Raw genomic sequence first — 20,148 nt, forward strand, 5'->3', positions numbered from 1 at the left:
GAAAGGATTGGAACCTTTAAACCAAATATAGCCACAATGTGCATTCACTGAATTGTAGTGACTTATTAAAACTTAATTGATTTCTATAACTTGCTTCGTTCAGTTTTTGGTTTATTATTTGGTATCGTTTTTGGGAAAATAATCTGGCCGATAGCATTTCCAGTGGAAAATAAGTGATTAGATGATTTAGAGATGAATACCTTGAGATTTTGGAGATGCTTACCTCAAGGTGTCATCAGAAATTTACAATAGAAGATTTTGATAGATAAAGCATATAGCCTACCTCAGAATTAACACAAGAAGAAGATGTAGAAGACGCAGCGTTGGAAACACAACAGTCAGCTGGCAAGGTATAATATTCATTGATTACCTCCAAAAGGGCCAGACGATCAAAATAGATTATTAAATAGCGTTATTGGATCGTATAAACGATGAAATTTTTAAAAAACGGCTCCATTTGAAGAAAAAGAAGGTGTTGTTTCATCAAGACAATGGGCCGTGTCAAAAATCAATGAAAACAATGGCAAAATTGCATGAATTTGGCTTCAAATTGCTTCTGCATCCACCGTTATCGCCAGATCTGGCCCCCAGCGACTTTTTCCTGTTCTCAGACCTCGCTGGAGAGAAATTTAGCGCCAATGAAGAAGTAATCGCCGAAATTAAGGCCTATTTTGAAGGGAAAGACAAATCGTACTCCAAAAATGGTATCGAAAAGTTGGAAGATCGCTATAATAGCTGTATCAGCCTCGAAGGCAACTATGTTGAATAATAAAATCGAATTTTGTCAAAAAAATATGTTTTACTATGGTAGACCGAGGACTTTTCTATTGGCCTGTTACATAGGTAAGTACTAAACATTTCGCAAATTCTGTATTGTTTTTTAATTGTTACCTGTGAAAAGATCACAGTTAGTATCGATATGAGAAGAGAACTAAACTAAACAATATAAATGAAAATGTTTTATTTGATCACAGAACCATGTAATTCAGTAAGTATTTCTTCTTCTAAATAAAGTTATTGAATTATGATATAACATTCAAATGATCCATCCCTGAGATGGAAGTTATTTAAAATAATTGAAACAATAAAAATATTGAAGGAATTCTGTAGGTTTATCAAATATCCTTTATTAATTATTTTGAGAATTTGAATCAGTTAGCATGCCAGTATTTCTTGACAACTGTGTTCCGCCATAGACAAAATGAAATCAACGAGTTGATAGTTGATCAAACTTACGTTATCAATATCAAAATGATGATATCGCTTACGATATCATCATTTTGATATTAATAACGTAAGTTTGATCTATGAGAATCGTGTTTCATTAACCCACTTTTTTCCCAAGAAATACGCGGGCGTCACTCAAAATACCCCACTAGAAATCAAAAGTTCTCATTTTCCAATCTACACCTGTTTTCGTTGAGTCAGCTACGCCGCTGACTTTCCCTGCCGTACACAAAACCCAAAAAGGTGATCTCACTGGAGTATATTGATTTATCCACACCTTTCTTATGTTAACCAGAACGCACTCAATACATAAATAATTAACCACAAAGAACTACAACAATGTAACAGCCGGTAGAAGTGCAACAAAGAATACGTAATTCAATAATCGGATGGCATGAACGTACTTTAAGATGTCACTAACTGACTCTAATGTGCAATCGACGAAACTGCGATTCCTCAGAAGTGTCCATAATGAACTATTCCACTTTTACCTGAAGCTACTTCCAAGTGGCGTTGCAAAATCTTAAAATAGACGAACAACACACACTTTCTAGATCTAGAATTGGTTCTTGCTGTGTAGCCGTTAGCATCATTTACGGCAAGGCAGGTCCAAGAGTTGTTTTGCGAATTTATTTATATAACAAACTCTTGAACGTTCGCCGGAACATTCTTCGGTATGTTTGAAATGGTACTCAACATTAACTGTGGACCGTTAAGGAAATCGCGTACATCGTGCCATTAGGATTGAGATTCTTCGGTCATAGGTTTTATGCCGAGCTAATATGGAAGGTACTAGAGGCGACGGTACAAAAAATTAACTAATGTGCGCGTTTGAAAAAAAATGAATTATTTATCTTACAAGAGGCTTCTTTCTTCTTGTTACTGGTATGCTTGGGCTTGGTTGGAATTTTTGTTGGAGGTTTTGGTTGGTAACATACTTCTGGTCAAGGAATTGGATTTCAATAAAACAACAACACTAAGTATGAAATAAAGCGTTGTCTGCAATAATGGAAGGCGTTTTCTATTTCTGAACAGATTAATATTTGGTTTTTTACTGTAATCTCACATATTTCCAACGTTTTGAAATAGTTATTTGTTTTACTAGGCAGCAAAATAGTAGATTGACTACCACGGCTGATAGTTCATAGCCGAGCATAGCGAGGCTAGGAATTCAGCTGAGGCAGTCGATGTACTTTGCTCCCGTGTTAAACAAATAACTATTTCAAAACGTTGAAAAATATGTGAGATTACAGTAAAAAACCAAATATTAATCTGTCCAGAAATGAAAAACGCCTTCCATTTCTTAATTTTTTCTCCGATTATTTATAATGATATATGTAGGATATTTTATTTTCGAATTATTACAAATCCCATAATCTTTATTTTTCCTGTAGTGATGAACTAAAACAAAATTTGATAGAAATCGGCTTGGCTGAATTCCTGAATATGAACTATCAGCCGCGGCAGTCAATCTACTACTTTGCTGCCTATAGTGGAACAAGTAACTATTATTTGCAATTGCAAATAACAAGAAGTGAAACTCCCTCAAGAATCTTGAAGAGCAAAAGGAGTCGATAGACATAATTTTGGAGATTTTGCAATTCATTTTATGAATTTACTGAGAACTTTCTATTTGTGGTTCGTTTTGATGTAAAAACTTTCTAGATATGACGGGTGAAGAGTTATGGAATGAATCCTAAGTATTTAGATGATGATTTTTGTTTAATCATTGGCTTCTAGATATAGTTATTACTTCCAACGAATACCGATACCGAATCCGAAAAAAATTCATCAATCCTAACTCTGGAACAAAAGAGGCTAAAGACTCTCCTAATTTCCATTCTTTTTCAGTTCGAATCCTTGACATACAGAATTTAGAAGCTGTTCTTGTGCTTGGAACACCAATGTTGTATTGAAACCGATTTTTGTACCAAATCTCATAAAAGCAACTTGCGAACATTGGATTTTTCAATTCGACTTTGGATTCTATACATTTCAAAATGCAAATTGTTTAAATTTCATAAGGGGCCATATTTCTTCTTCGAATGATTCCAACAGTTTAGTACGCTATTAATAATCCATAAATTCACACAAAGTTTAGTCTCACACTCAAATTTGCACGAGAAGAAATTCGAACTTTAATCTCAGTATTTTCTAGGTCACATTTTTCATTGATTTGTGAAATTTTTAATATCTAAAAGAAATACTGTATACTGTTCACTGTTTTTTTTGAGCTCTCGTTCTCCGTGCAGATTGTCCTATCCTATTTAGTCAAGATGACAGTGTGCCGGCCAGATGTTTTTCAAACAACGAATTAGATGCCTATTTTACTTTTATAATTAAAGAAGTGCGAAATTTCAAGTAAGTTGTGTAACCAGAATCAGAGAAAATTTGTAGGGAAAAAAACTGAATATTTTAGTGATTACAGATACGACCAAGTAAATATTTTGTTAGTAGGTACAGAAAACAGTTTCGTGCTTGATAATAATAATAATAAAAATGTTTATTGAACTATTTCTCATACAGTCAACAAACAGAAAGAATATGTAACAGAGGTAACCAAATTCAAATGCAAATTTTCTTTTTAGAAAACTCAGGCAGATCATCAAAATAAAAAACTTAATATTTTAGTGACAGAATAGTAATTTCGCATTTGGATTCAAAATAATTATTTCAACCTATGTATGATATTTTATGTTGATCTGGTCAATAAAACCAAGGAAAATTCAAGCAAAACATCGCAATTTTTTTTGTACAAAAGGATTTAAAAAAACATTCGTAAGTAGCTTTATCGTAGGTAAAACTTGACCACAAAATGCTATTTCTTCAACTATTCAGCAATTTCAAGAAAAAATAAAAGAAATTTCCATTTTTGGAGGAAAAGCCCCCTAAAAACTTTCGCACTTATTTGATAGCACACTGTATAACAAATAAGATTTCTGTAATTTTCAACGACGGATGGATGAATAAGTGCTCAAAAGCTCATGATGCCAAGTCATTGCTTTTCTCTAATTTTTTCTATTTGATTTTTAGATCCAACACCGCCCGAAACGTGAACTGTAGGTATTCCAGGGGCGCATCAATTTTTCCTCAAACGGTTTCTTCATCTCAAACAAAAAGCAGGAAGAAAAGTACAAACATCCGGATAGTCCATGGGCGCCATGTAAAAGAACCAATTGCCGCAAGAATGCTGGTACCGCACTGAATTTATCGAAGAGAAATAAACACTCCTTCAATGATGAAGTTGATATTCTCTTGAAGGTCAACTTGTTGGACAAAAGTCTGGTAAGTGTGTCTCAATATTCATTTCGAACGGTCGGACAGACTTCCTCAATATTTACCTCATCGATGTAAGTAGGTAAGTGCGCTTTATCGTCTGATTCACAGCGAGACTAGTCAACAACGGTCTCTGGTTTTGTTCTACAAGATTTCTTGCCAGAAGATAAAAACAGTTACTTTCATGCTGCCTCTGTTCGAGCAGTCACAATCGAATTCAAAGAAACGATATGAAAGAAAACGTTTTCTTCATTGTTCCTTCAATGAAAATAATGATTCAATTTTGTCGTAGTTTTTGCGCGTGCGTGGGTTTTGGCATGAATTTGGTTTATCTTTATCGTTATTCAATTAGTTTTTGGTGATTGAATTTTGAATCTTAGTAGGATCGTTGAGGAACATTAGATTCTACACCTAGAGTACCAAAAGTTCTTATGGCTTTTGTCTCGTTATAAACACTTTCTTTTAAAGCAGCTTTATTGGAAATCTTAAACCTAGAAACACATAATAGCTAATGTAACCACTCAAAAAAAAAAAATTTTGAATTGCTATTGGAAAATCCATTATGTAGCAACCAACATGACATCAATTCAATAATAATTCGATGTAACAGAAACCAAAATGGAATTCCATTGATAGAAACATTAATATAAGATAATATTGTTCATTATTTCACCTTCTACGAAGAATGGAATCCGATCGTTTTTTTTTATCAGTAATGTTTAGAAATGTATGACGGTATTGCACCTGTAATGACAATATCATGTTGACATACAATGAGTATGGTTTATGAAACTCCTGATTTTCTTCACGCATTATCAACATTATATATATTCTTACATGTTCACTGTAATTTATCAATTATTGTGGTTTAATTGTTGATACCCAGTGAGCTCGACGAATCTCAATTCGATTCACATCGAGACATCAAAAATAATTGCACGATTCAATTAGATGAAGTGCGCCGCTGATCTACCTTTGTTGTCGATTCGCATTTAAAGTAGATAAGAAAGTCAGTACATCCCTAAGGAGCACTGACTACGAAACAGATGACTTACGAACGCCAATGCTGCACAAAAAACATAGATGAATTCCGATAAATTAAAAAAAAATTCCTGTTATTTCCACATTTTTGTCAGGATTGACTAAGTCGTGATCTTACCGTGAGAACAACTATTCTTTCGTTATAATTATCACCAAATCTGGTTGAAAAATTTATTAATAGCAGAAGTTCAAAACAAGCCAAAATCGGAATTCAGTATTTTGAAAATTCTTAGATAACTCGGAAACCACCAAGAGGTTTTAATTTTCTGCTTTAATATGAAAAGATATGTGGCTGAGGCTCATCGAATGCTCTCAGATACCTATGGTGAGGCCGCTATTAGTGAAAAAACGTGTCGAGATTGGTTTCAACGCTTCAAGAACGGTGATTTTGACGTCGAAGACCAGAAGAGAGAAGGTTTTTGAAGATGCAGAATTGGAGGCATTACTTCATCAAGACTCGGGTCAAACGCAATAAGAATCGGCAGGATCATTGGGAGTGAAGCAACAAGCCATTTCGAAACGCCTGAAAGTGATGGGAATGATTCAGAAACAAAGAAATTGGGTGGTGTATGAATTGAAGCCGAGAGATGTTGAACGGCGTTTGTTTGCTTGTGAACAGCTGCTTGCAAGGCAAAGACGGAAGGTATTTCTGCATTGCATTGTTACTGGAGCCAAAAATGGGTTCATTAGGATAATTCAAGAAATGGAACAAATTGTAGATTGAATATCAGATAAGTTATATTTTAAAGCATTGAAATGAAACTTTTCCTTTGGTCAATCTCTCCGATATACAAATAGGTACAACCGAGGGTACAACAACAAAAAAACATAAAATATTCCATCTAATCCATCTGTTCATATGGAGAAAGTATCAGTAGTTCTGTTAAATATTTATTCAAATCAACTATTTAAGAATGAAAACAACTGGTTATTCCAAAAATGAAAAACAAACACTAGCACAAAGAAATATTATTATCAATTCACTGTAGCCAAACCAAACAAATCGGAATGAACAGTAGGATAGTAGTTGATGATTAATCATTCACGTATAACTTTACCATTTAGTGCTGTAGTGATAATAATCAATATACGACCAAAACGAAGCATGTTCATTCGGTCAAAGCAATCGAGTATAATTATTATGGAAATAAATAAATAAATATATCTGACAGGAATTGAAGCACGGGTCATCGAAACTTGCTGATACTGACAGACATGAAATTCGTCAGCAGGATGATAATACGATGAAGGAATTTATTTATTTGTTTGGTCTTATAAGGATATAGGCACCTAATTGAGATCAAATGATTTTGAAGGAAAAGGAAGTAATCTTTTATTTTATATTTATTACTAGATTTTTTGCATATTCTAGGTATGGATTAGTTGTTAATTTCGTTGAAAAATATTAATTCATGAATTATTGATACATGTATTCTATTGCCTTTTCTTCTTGCCTCATACATTTGTATGTATGAAGAAGCAAACAAATGTTCCATTTATTTTTGTTTGATAGACCGATAGTTCGACTAAAAGTATGTAGGTAATAATGAAATTGTTATTGCCGATGTAATGAAACATAATATGCCTCTACCTAAATTGATTTTTTTTCAAACATTCTATAAAGATGTTGGTTAAATCGATCAATAGATTACTACTATAACTGTAATACTAATAAGAAAACAGGACGGTTGAATATAATAAAATGAATATTTATGTGTCAGTGTTACATAATACCAAACTTAATCTACTTAGAGAATACATTTTTGTTTACAATTCAATATGACAAAGAATGATAATATCTGCAAAGAATAAATTTACCTGAAGGTTATTTATATTTTCTTTATATTCTTATTTGAAGCCAGTATGTAATAGTCGATCCCGTAGTTTTTTCAAGTATGAAGTGGTTTGATTACTTTAAATAAATTCACTGTTCCCATTGTGTAAACTCTCTTCAATATGGTGAAAGTTTTTTAGGAATTGGACGAGAATATCTTTCGAAAAACATTAATGAGAATATCTTAAGAAACCACTATGAAACAATTTATGTTTTAGGACAGAATGAAATGTTTTGAAAATGTTAAATAAAATAATTTTGTTGTTTGTTTTTGGTTTTTGTCTAAAATTCTGATTCTGATAGTCAAAATATTGGATGTAATGGTAATATAGCTGATTCGAAAAGAAATGTTCATTACTTTATTGTATCCATAGTTTATTTTCAAAATCTAAAAGCGAATTGAAATATTTTCAATATGAACCATTTCAAATTTTCAAAATTGGAAATGTCTGACTCCGATAGATAGAGAAGAATCAATCGAATTGAAATAATGAATGATATTGTAAAAACTGCATAAATTATTAAAGCATGTAGCTAGACCACTTTCACTTCATAATGTTAGTTCACAGAGTAATAATAACAAACAGAGGAACCTATATCGAGTGGAATAATGTGAAGGAGTAGCTGAGCGATTATCTCTTAGTTTGACTTTCCAATGCTTAGCAGAACCGAGTTACTTTCGTGATTATTGGATTGAAACCGATATCAAGGTTGAAACAAATACCCAGTATATGAGATTGCGAAGTTTGATATTCTGCTGAAATATACTGTTACATACTTTCATACGGGTGCATAAGGTTTTTTTTTATTTTAATACAGAATACTAACTTCAGTTAGGATCACAAAATAAATACAATTAAACATACTATAACAAAAGATAGTAGAGATACAAGGTACAATTAAAATATCTGAGAAACAACTGCAGCTCGCACGCTAAGAAATACATAGATACATTGGTTTTAAAAAGGAAAATTAATAAAACATTCATCTGAAGAACTTAAGAGAGAACACCACCAAAGGCTGTTCAGTTCGAAACAAAATCAGAGATATTTTTCTTACAAACACCAATTTTTATGAGGTTGCCACAAAATTTCCTTCAACAATTATCTACATGGAAGAAAGTGAATATTTTTGATTTGAGAATAAAAAATAAAAGAAAATTCTGCAAACTTTTCGTTTTCCGAGAAAAAAATTGATGATATGTACCTACATTGTACAAAGCACTGATATATTTTTAAAATTTTCGTGGAAAAAAAACCTACTAAAAATTATTACACAAGAGGTAAAACCATAATTTCGTGAAAGTCGTCGTACAGTGCTGCCCTCTACTCGTTTGCTTCGTACACCGAACAGAGTCATCGCAAGAGTGCCAGAGGGGAAATGAATGGGTACCAAAGTTTGACTGATACGTGAAAATCCACGTGGTGGTAATCCCTTTTAAATAAAGAATGTCCAAAATAACTCCTATTTACTATGGCTTTATCGGGCTGAGCATTTCTCCTAGCTATTTCCATTTCAAATTGGACACGTTCAAAAAAAAAATCTACCTTATCCAGATGTAGGTACTAGTGTTATTATACTTCATACTAACAGAGCATAGAATCTAGAATTATTGGAATGATGTAGATAACATGCATCACAAAGGTTTTATTATACTCTCAATAAATAGAAATCTTTATGCAGTGTATATCGTGAACTGTGGTTAGGTTAGGTTAGGTCTGGTTAAAAATACAAGACTAAGCTTTCAGATAAGCATGATGGTCATCAATCAATATCCATTTTTTTTAATCTACAGATATGAGCATCTGAGTTGTCACATAGGATTAGAAAAGTATAAAAACATCAAATATTGTCAACATATTTGTAATTTTTTTTCAATTCTTAATTCGTCTACCACTCAAAATCAGAACCTTCGCAATTCGCTTACTGATATACAACTGAATTTAGGGTAGAGTTCAATGATTTTGATATGTCTCGAATTCAGTTATTTAAATATTTGTTGAACTGATTATCAGACATTTGCAAGAAACAAACATATCCTGGTGAATCAGCTGTGCATTGTACTGAGAGAATATTGATGCAATACAATTATTTTTATGACATTCATTATCGTCTACGTTATTTTCATTATTAAACGAGTTCGGGTGAGATATTTTAAACCATTTTCAAGTGAATTTAGGCATAAAATACATATAATTAAGGTTATTAGGTCACAAAATCGGAAACTGATGTTGAAGAATATGAGGAGCACCTAAATCAGTTCGAATTACAAATTGCTGAAGTTAACTTCATTCTTCAATTTACTTGACTGCTATGAAAAATGTCAACGGAACATGCCACAAGATTACTTGGATCAATTATGAAGGAGTCTTTCTAAAGACTCCGAAGAGGACCAAAACAATGGATAAGCAGAAATGTGAGATGAAAAACTTCACAACTACAATTGGCGAACGCAGTGGACGACCAGAAGATACTGTTACCGTCAAAAAAATCAAAAAAGTTCACAAAATAATTTTGAATGACCGTAAAATGAAGTTGGTCGAGATAGGCATTGTGAAGATATCATCTGAACGTGTACATCATATCATTCACGAATATTTGTATATAAGAAAGCAGTATGCAAAATCGGTGCTGCGCAAGCTCAGACTTGATAAAAAGCAACAACGTGTTAATGATTCTGAGCAGTGTTTGAAGCTGTTTAAGTGCAATAATCCTGAATTTTTGCGTCGATATGTGACAATGGATGAAACATGGCTCCATCATTTCACTCCGGAGTCAAATCGACAGTCAACTGAGTGGACTACATACAATGTACCGAATCCAAAACGAGGAAAAACGCAACAGTCAGCTGGCAAGGTTATGGCATCAGTATTCTGGGATGCGCAATGTATGATATTCATTGATTACATCCAAAAGGGCCAGACCATCAACAGCGATTATTATATAGCATTATTGGATCGTTTAAAGGATGAAATCGTTAAAAAACGGCCCCATTTGAAGAAAAAAGACAATGCGCCGTGTCACAAATCAATGAAAACAATGGCAAAATTGCATGAATTAGGCTTCGAATTGCTTCTGCATCTACCGTATTAGCCAGATCTGGCCCCCAGCGACATTTTCCTGTTCTCCGACCTCAAAAGAATGCTCCCTGGAAAGAAATTTAGCGCCAATGAAGAAGTAATTGCCGAAACTGAGGCCTATTTTGAAGCGAAAGACAAATCATACTACAAAAATGGTATCGAAAAGTTGGAAGATCGCTGTATCGACCTCGAAGGCAACTATGTAGAACAATAAAATCGAATTTTGCCAAAAAAATGTGTTTTACTATGGTAGACCAGGGACTTTTCAATTGGCCTGTTATTCAGCTTCTTTTTCTTCCAATATCCCTTCCAAATTTTATGATTTTAATTATGGGATCAGTTCAAAATGTCACTTTCAAATTTCGTCACTTTAATATTGAGGTTTTTCAAGAGTAAGTGAGTACAACAGTATTTTAGACATCTTACGGTCAACATAAAATTTTTTGCGAAGCTTCAAATTGTGATTCAAATTCAAATTTTCATTTCGATCGAACTTGGAGTTTCGAAATTGAAAGCTTCTAAAAGGTCTCACCGAGGTTTAGCAGATTCCGTATAGAAAACATTACAACAAAACATAAAACACACCGATCATCGATTGAAGAATCGTGGAAATAACCTTTAATGTATTATGCCGAGATCGTTTTGCTCTGACCGTAATAATAATTTCAATTGGCCTGTTATTATTATCATGACTCATGGCATAATATACTATTTTTACATTCGCAAAAAAAATAATTATTTTTGCCGCACTCTGTATATGTATTTTACTGCGGTGATTAACCAATGGTCAACAGATGCACATGTGGACGTCGTTATTGAATGTCGATCAGTGGTTCACAACGAAATTCGAACGTGATATCTATGGGTCAACCGTGTTTAACCTATGGTTATCGGTCAATCTGAACGCGTCTAATTCGTATTTCACAGACGGAATTTCGTGTCCTTAAACTTCGAACACTATTGATCATTCAACCATTCCAATAAATTCATCGAAGATAAATGGACGAAATATTCTCAATAGATTCGATTCCAAGGTGTCAATGAAATGCATTGATTGGAACTATCAGCGGTTGGAGACGATTAGTAGAAGGTTCTGTTTTGGTTTCATTCATTTTAATCTAGGTTCCTTATTTTTGGAACGCCATGAGAAAAATATGCGAAATAAAAGAAAAGTTTAATTTTTCCTTCATTCTCTTATGGACTATCATGAACCAAAGTTAGTTTCGATAGAATCACATGTCTACTAAATATCCACTAAGCTAAAATATATTTGAGTTAGTTTGTTTCATGTTCCTCAGTTCATTGAAACGAAGATTGGTTGAAGCCATCCAAGAAGAATTTAGCGATCTTCAAAAGGATATCTTCAGAACAATATATTCCATCAGTGAACCTTCCCAGTGACGGGATGATGAAGAAAAGTAGCATCGAAAAAACCTCCATCGTGATACTAAGTAGAAAAGAAGACTGGGAAAAGTAGTCCTCAATCCCTGTTCTTAAAAAGAATGCCATCAAATGGTACACAGATGGTTCCAAAACCACGACGGGCACAGGCGCTGGAGTATTCGGGACTGGTACCAAATGCTCAATATCGATAGGCTGCTGTCTAAGTGTCTTTCAGGCAGAGAAACTTGCAATAGAAAGATGTGTAGAAATTAACCTAGCAAGAAACTATCGCAAATGCGACAAAGCGATACATTTCGATAGTCAGGCTGCAATTAAAGCACTGAGCTCACATATCATCGACTCAAAGATGGTATTGGAGTGCCGAAGAAAACTCAATGAAATAGGTAAGAAGGTCTTTCAAATCTGACATCCCGGCAACTCGGGAATTAGAGGGAATGAAGAGGCCAACACACTTGCCAGAAAAGGAGCACAAACTCCTTTTATCGGAACCTTTCTGTGACATAGAGAAATGTACCTATAAGAAAGAGTTTCAGGAGAAGAAAGTTACCGAAAGAGAAATACTCTGGCGGAATCTTCTTGGTTTGGATCACTCCAAAAGTTTCTTCCAAACTTTGACTCTACGAGATCCAAGAAGTGTCTGGATCTCAGTAAAAATATGCTACACCTACTCACTGGATTCCTCACAGGCCATTGTCGTCTTAGAAAACACCTCATGAGAATGGGTCAAACAGAAAATGACGAGTGCAGATTCTGTGGGCAGGAGGAAGAAACTCAGGAGCACCTGATGACGGAATACCTCGCCATCGCAAGCCAACGCAAAACCTGCTTTGGACAAGAAACTTGGAAAAGTGAGGAATTAGCCTCCTTAAAGCCATCCCAGATATTGGAGTTCATCAGAACTCTGGAACTGGAAGGCGAGCTGTAAATCACGTTATGGAGAGAATAGCTCTGATGGGAGACACAATAGACCATTAGGTCGCAGTGAAACCTCCTAAATTAAATCTTAGCTTATCTTAATCTTATCTTCAGTACAATGTAAAAATATTGAACTTAAATGTATTACATCCACACCCCCAAAATACAGTTAAATGCCTCTTTCTTGTACACAGTTCATTGTCATTGCAATGATCAATTAAAATGAATATTTCTTACTTGGTGTTCATACTGAAGATAATGAAAAGATAAATCAATAGAAACACCGTCTCTCAATGAAGTAACAACATCGCCTCTAGGCGTTAGATTCAAGTTTTTTCTCTCCAGTTCTTCGAATCGCAAAATTGATAATCACCAATCTTTCCAGAAATAAATCATGTAAATTTTGTTTATTGAATTTAACACACCCCGATTTTTCGAGTCATGCATGACAAATAATGTTTTAGAAGTGGATAATTGAGGTTGAAAATTAAATGAAGATAAAAACACTAAACAGTCTACCGCACATCTTGCTAAAACGAACGAGCCATCAATAATAGCCAAGGTTGAATAGAGGTCGAGCATTTTAAGTGCCAAAACTACTGCAAGAGCTTATTGACATCAGTTGAACAGGTTGAAAAACATATTTAATCTATGACTGAATACAGTTTTTTGTTTGGATGAATGCTGATTGTTCTTGAGTATTGAAAGAACTTCAGAAATCACGTTGCTATAAATATATATGACTTGGAAATTTGCAACCTTTCTAACCTTGCTGAGATACCATTGGTTCTAAACAATATTGAAATTCATGTCGATGAATTTGCTTCATGCCTTTGGCTTGCGGAAATATTTTTCAACTATTTGAACACATATTGTACTCTTTCAGCGTATTAACAATGTAATGCAGCAAATTTTATATCTATTGCACAAATTCACAACAACTTTCAGAGGTACACTAAACTGATTCCTCGATTCATAAATTTTTGAATTGGTGGATTTGAACCTTAAGCTGAAAGAATCAATATCTCTGTTTAAGTAGAAAGGCATCAAATTGAGAATTAAATCGAGAATTTAATTCTCATTTTGCCAAATTTCTGGAATTCTCGCGGTAAACATGCTAGATATTCGAAATTTTCAGAGTAGTAGGATTTGAAAGTGTAGTTTATGTTAGTACTGGCCAAAACTGTTTATTTTCTTCATATTCGGAAAAATACCCGTTCTATCAAACTATAACTTTATTCCAACATAGTGAAATTAATGTTGATACAGAATTTTATGGAGAGCGTGTTGTTGAGAGATCTTTTTTTTATTTTATTCTATTTGAGCCATGCTGCTTTCATACAAAAAAAATCAATCTGATAACCTTTCAAAACACAGAATTTCTTTCGGTGAACGAACTGATTTGTTTCGAATTTTTTGAGTTAGGTTAGCTAATCTTTGCTTCTTTGCAGGGAGGGTTGAAAAAGTTCATGCGCCCACCAGCTCAGTCAGTATTTTTCTCATTTTTTAATTGAATCATTCATTATCTCATCAAGTATAGCATTACATTCAGTACTGAAGTATTGTACAGTGTATAAAAAACCAAAGAAATCAAATTCAGAGATAATAGGCCATGTTTCCATTCTGTTGCACATTATCCTCTTTATAAATATGCAATGATGTGATTTCTACAGAGTCATAACTCTACATGATTTATTCCAGGTACGATTATTACGAGATAAACAACGGTCAATAATCCTAAAATTATTCATCTCAATTTAGTAATTGTTTTGTAACTGAAAATTGCTGCTATATACTCGATCCAGAAGGTTGAATAATGTTGTTTTTCTCTTCTATGTTTTTCGTTTTAATCGTCAGATTTGATTAACACATACTTAACTATTGAAATTCCTCATATCTACAGGGTGATTCAACTCTAAAGCTATTTCCTTTAAAACAGTTACCCGCATATAGCAGACGTTAAATCACGGCAAAAAAAGTTGGTAAATGTTGAAGCAACTCGTATAAATGTTTTTTTTTATACTCAATAAAAAAGAAAATTTGAGGAAAGCACTGGGTTGAATTAAGGAGCTTTTGGCGTGTTTCTTCTGCTTTTATTGGGAATAATCTGGATGATATGTGGTTTCAATCTGTTCATTGAAAACAAATTTGGTGAAGAAATTAACTCAAGAAATAGTCCTGTTAATCGTCCTCTCATCTCTTTTGATTCCTTTCATTGGACAAATGTTGAAAGGGAACATCAACAAGTGACTGCTCAGTTCGAAATGAAATTAGAGATATTTCTTCTTAGAAATCACCGAATTTCAATTTTTTCAATGTGCGAATAAGAAAATGTTGGTTACTTTTAATTTTCCAAAAAAGAATGAATGTTATGGTATTCCTTCAAAGCACTGATATATTCTTGAGAAAAAATACCACAAAATCATCACAATAGAGGCAAAACTCTAATTTTGTGAAAATATAAAAAAAAATTGGTAGAGTACCTCGACGAAAGTTGGAACTATTGTTATATCCCTAACTTCTTCTGATCATTAAATCCGAGATTAAATCGTTTTGAGACCATCCCCTGCTCAGAATTCGAAAATTAGAAATATTCTGACGAAATGATAGACATCGCTCTAGGATCAAACGCTCAAAAAATTGTATCTTTGAGAATACCAGAAATAGCTTAATTTGATCCGATCTGCTTTGCATATCTAACGATGCGAAATCAACTCAAGGTCTCCGCTTTCTTTTGGAATCCGTGTTTTACAGTTCGATTCGAATTTCTTCGAAGATGTTTTGAATTTATCGAATATAAATATTTGTGCTGGCTATTATTTGATTAGACACATTCGTCGATATTGGTCTCTTTAAACCTTCATGACAGAATGAGGAGCGTTCCTAGACATAAATTAAGTAAACATGTCGAACAGTTATATCGGTTTTCTTTCGAGATGAAAGGAAATTTGTGGTTTTGAAAATTTCATTCTTATGTCAATCATTTAACCATAGAAATACGTTTGTGCGGTTTCATGCAACAATTTAATGAACTTTACGTCATGTCATTTCCTTTGAAAACTTTTCCCATAAGTGGATCAACCTCAGAGTAATAAACAAAGGGAGCATATGTCATTTTCAGTTAGCAAATTTCGTCCTCAACATGAACTATCAAATTTGACATGTAGCGCGCGGAAATTAAAATGTCAGTGATACGATATTTCACTCAATTCGTCAGTTTCTCCACAAAGAATGCACTTCTTATGTACCATACTGAATCGACGTTTCATATTAACTCAAAATATATTGAAATAAATACTTTAATATATCAGAAATTCAGAAAACAAATTTCAAGCGCGGCAAACGACGTGAAACAACCGATGACATTAACACTAGGAGAGCAAAAGTTGCCAAACCTGGGGTTCCAGTAGGTAGGTACAGAAAATATTAAATATTCTTATTAAATATTCTGCTTATCATAAATTCGACAATTAGGAAAAATATTCTTCCAAATATACAAATTCGCATATTTAATCGGGAATCACTCAAATAAATATATTTCATTCACTATAATATATATTCATAATGATATAGTAAAACTGAGGAGTTGAAAATATATCATAATCCGACAACGTAATCTAACCATGTTGATGGGACATGAAAAAATTGCGTATACTTCCTCTATCTATGTTTATTACTCTTTGGGATCAAACAACCACATAACAGGTTAAAAAGTTTTTGTCAAAAATGTATTATTTCTTCAACACTCTCAAATTTTTTTGAAACATATTTCAATCCCAGTCTATCCATACAAATTTCTTGAGAATTAATTATATGTTTCGTGAATACCTACAAATATAAATAGTAAAATGAATACTATTTCAGAAGCTTTCTGAACTTTTCTGAACTTTTCTGAAGGATGACTTTGTTTAAGAATGTCCAAAAGCACATCCATAAGAATCTTTCAGCATTATTTCTCATTTTTGTTTCATCACTTTCAATTTCAAATCTTGAAAAATAATTTCAATTTGTTTTTAATTAATTAAAAAAAAAAGACTGAAAGGAGTAGGTACCACAAATTATTCTGGAAACTAGAATACATTTCATGAAAATTTTTTATTCAGTAATAATAAGGAATATCTCGGGAATATCGAAGAATTTCCATTGAATGTATCCATGTTGTATTGAGTGCATATAGTTAAATTTCCACCTTGTACAACCTCGGTTGATGAGTTTATCCAAGGTTTTTCACCTGGTACTTTGAACTGTATTTGTAATATTTATTACGCTTGGTTTTAATCACGATTCGATTATTTTAACGAAATGAGAACAAATTAACTCACTACATAGCTATGGCTAAAAAACTCGGAATCAAAATAAAATCATCATAATTAAATTTAAAATTTAAAAAATATTCCTAAAATTCATCAAATGCAAATAAGTTCCTGTATGGTTATCCAGTCCTTAAAATGACCGGTAATCATTGAGCTCCTTTAATTTCCATAAAAACATACCAGATCAGGTACCAATTAAAAGTAGTAACAGTGATTATTATTCCTCCCAATTAACAAAAAAATATTGGATGATGGTAAGATCAAGTTTCTCTTACATTCAAAAATTCACACGATTTTCATTATGTAACCCCAATTCAGAATTCTCCGTATGTATAAATGTTGAAACACAGTAGTTGTTATATGAATTAACTATAACCGGCACTTGGACGTCAATCGAATAGAGAATTTTATTGAAATTCTAGAAATTACTGGAACTGACCCGAGGCACAATTTCTCCAACATGTTCGGTTTCACATCTTACTTTTCATATAGATAGCCATGTTAGATGTATAATTCAATCAATTCTCTCATTCTTGAAATGAGAAAAAATGTAACTATTTTCAAGTTTACGAGCTAAATACAATTTTTAAAATGTGCCATTTTTGTCGAAAAAAAATTGTTCGGCGTTTAAAAATTAGAGATGAGATGGATTCTCAACTCATTTCGACCATTTTTCATTAAACATATTACCCACATGCATACTCATTATTAATTCTTACAAAATATATTTGAATTGTTACTCTTATGTTAATTCCAAAAAGTCATTTTGATAAAACTTATTAACACAAGCTTTTCTTCGATAATGTTGCTAGAATTATTGTTCTCGATTCCGACATTTTCACTTGTCTTGATATCACAACTGAAAATACCGTTTAATATAATGAAAAATCCTTAAAAAACTCATATTTCTTGGTCTTACGATAGAAATAATTCTGCTTAATATCTTTTCAAAATGTTGATAATAAATATAAGTAGTAGCATTTTTATATTAAAAACCGAAAATATTCGAAAAAATTTGAATATAGAGCGTTTTTAGCACTTCATAACTCGATTGTATTGTATTTTAAGTGATTACTTGGAAGCTTTTTTTTTGCATATAAATTAATTTTCAATTAATTTACTTTTTCGTATCGATTCAAATAATCTAAATTTCTAATTGTTCTAAGTTGTACTCTGACATAGTCTAATCTACTAGCTCGCGCAATCTATATCATAATAATTCTGAATTTATTTTATTTTCTGAGTTCAGACGCTTTGATTGGAAATAGATCTTCTTCATAAAACGACAAGATTTCTTCGTAATTCAACGATGGCTATAGTTATTCAAATATTGAACAAGATAGTGTATTGTTTATAATTTTTCTGCTATTTATAAATTAATTTTTATAATTAAGTACAAAAACTTTTCAGTTTCAGAAGAAGAACTCTAACGAATAAAGATTATTTCAACCGATTTTTATACATATCCCAAAATTGTGGATCCCAGAGATTTTTTCTAAAATCATTTCAAGGCTTTATACTAGAAATAATGAAGCAAAATGAGTGCCAATTTTCTTCAAGAGTAGGTCAAGTATTTCTTTATTTACTACGTTTTTATACCTCATAAAATTAACAATCCGTTGGATGCCAAAAGTTTTTTGGGTTCTTTCTCTGAAACCGTCTTCTTAAGAAATCGGAGAAGACGAAAATATTCAACGACGGATTCTATTCTTCATAGGGAAAGAATGCATTAAACGCCTTGCTAACACAGTATAGACCCCTATTATCTTATCGCTATGATATTTTCATTATCGATGGGTCAAAATATATCGGATATCGAAAAAGAGAGTGTAAGTTTGTTGATTTCTTCGAATTTCTTAGACGATACAGAGATAACGCATTGTTTCCATGTTGATATCAGTTCGAAAGCTCATCCGTATAAATCTGAGACAGTTTCAAACCCCATAAAAATCACTGGATAAAGAAACATCCACAGGTTGTCATGACCAGTACTTACCGTCAGTCAACTGCAGAAATGGAAGACCAAAAGTGGAAAATTCCAAACTGAGAAAAGTAGATCAGTTGTCCGGTTATCCAGAGAACAATTTTCCCGGTTCCGTTAGCGAAACGGCACAAATCACAGAGCGGAGAGTCACAGGGCTGAACTAGCCGCACGGATCAGTTCTTGGGCCTGCACTATTTGACGATCGCCGATAAACGTTGGCCGACTACTATCGGACTCGAGAACCAGTCGCGATGAAGTTCAAGCACTGTTTGCGATCGATGTTCGGAGTAATCTCTGGCCTCACTGGTAAACGGAAGGACTAACCAAGCTCCGGTGCGGTTCTAGTCTGTGCTGGAGGTAGGCGGTTTGGATTGTACAGCAATGCCAGGATGTTCTATGGTGTTTCTTTCTGGCAGTCAGTACTTTTAACCAAGATGGTTCACGTGTTGGACAATCGGTTCGATGTTTGTTCCACTCGGCTATCCTGGATAGTGTCACATTTGATAACGTCTTGTAAATCCATCGTAGGTCTTGGTAAACATGTCCTGACAATAGATAAACAGACCTTGCTCTGTTATATTTAGCGAAAATTGGAAATCTGATTGCTTTTCTCAGTTGTCTCGGTTATTTCAAGGTGGAAAACTTGGGTCTGGATGTACGTAAGAGAGATTACGAAACGAATATACAGGATGCTCTCTCATAGCTTCCTGCCAGAGTAGCAAATGCATCAAAATTTGGGATGACGATATTATTCTCCAATGAATCAATCAAGACAAAGACTTGTTGAATTCTTCGAAGAATTGAAAGAAAAGAGTAAGAATCAGAATTCGTCCTGAAAGAATTAGGATCAATGAAATTGCAGGATTGAAGGTTTTCTGTGGCAAAGCATTGCAATAATCTTCGAGTTATAAAGTAAACATGAGAGAATTATGTATGAAAAAACACATTTTGTAAAAAAAGAGGTCTAGTGACACATAATTGAGTTGATTTCGCATTTCTATTTATGGTTATGCTGAGAATGTCCCCTTTGGTTTTCTTTCCAGTGATGAAGGTAGGACGTTATGGCCTACGCCC

At 33.4% G+C, this 20,148-nt stretch overlaps 1 protein-coding gene across 2 annotated transcripts in view; it reads right to left on the minus strand.

Annotated features, from left to right (window-relative positions):
* Positions 1–20,148, minus strand: part of LOC123674054 (UNC93-like protein) — a 120,533-nt gene that overhangs the window by 89,401 nt on the left and 10,984 nt on the right. Inside the window, exon 1 of one of the 2 annotated variants that reach the window (XM_045608883.1) lies at positions 19,087–19,562. The exons of the other annotated variant lie outside the window; for it this stretch is intronic. The gene's annotated coding sequence lies outside the window, so the exon portion shown is untranslated. Of the gene's footprint in view, positions 1–19,086; positions 19,563–20,148 lie in introns of those variants that run through there. 2 annotated transcript variants of the gene reach the window in all.

This window comes from Harmonia axyridis, chromosome 2 (genome assembly GCF_914767665.1).
Source record: "Harmonia axyridis chromosome 2, icHarAxyr1.1, whole genome shotgun sequence".
Taxonomy (NCBI): domain Eukaryota; kingdom Metazoa; phylum Arthropoda; class Insecta; order Coleoptera; family Coccinellidae; genus Harmonia; species Harmonia axyridis.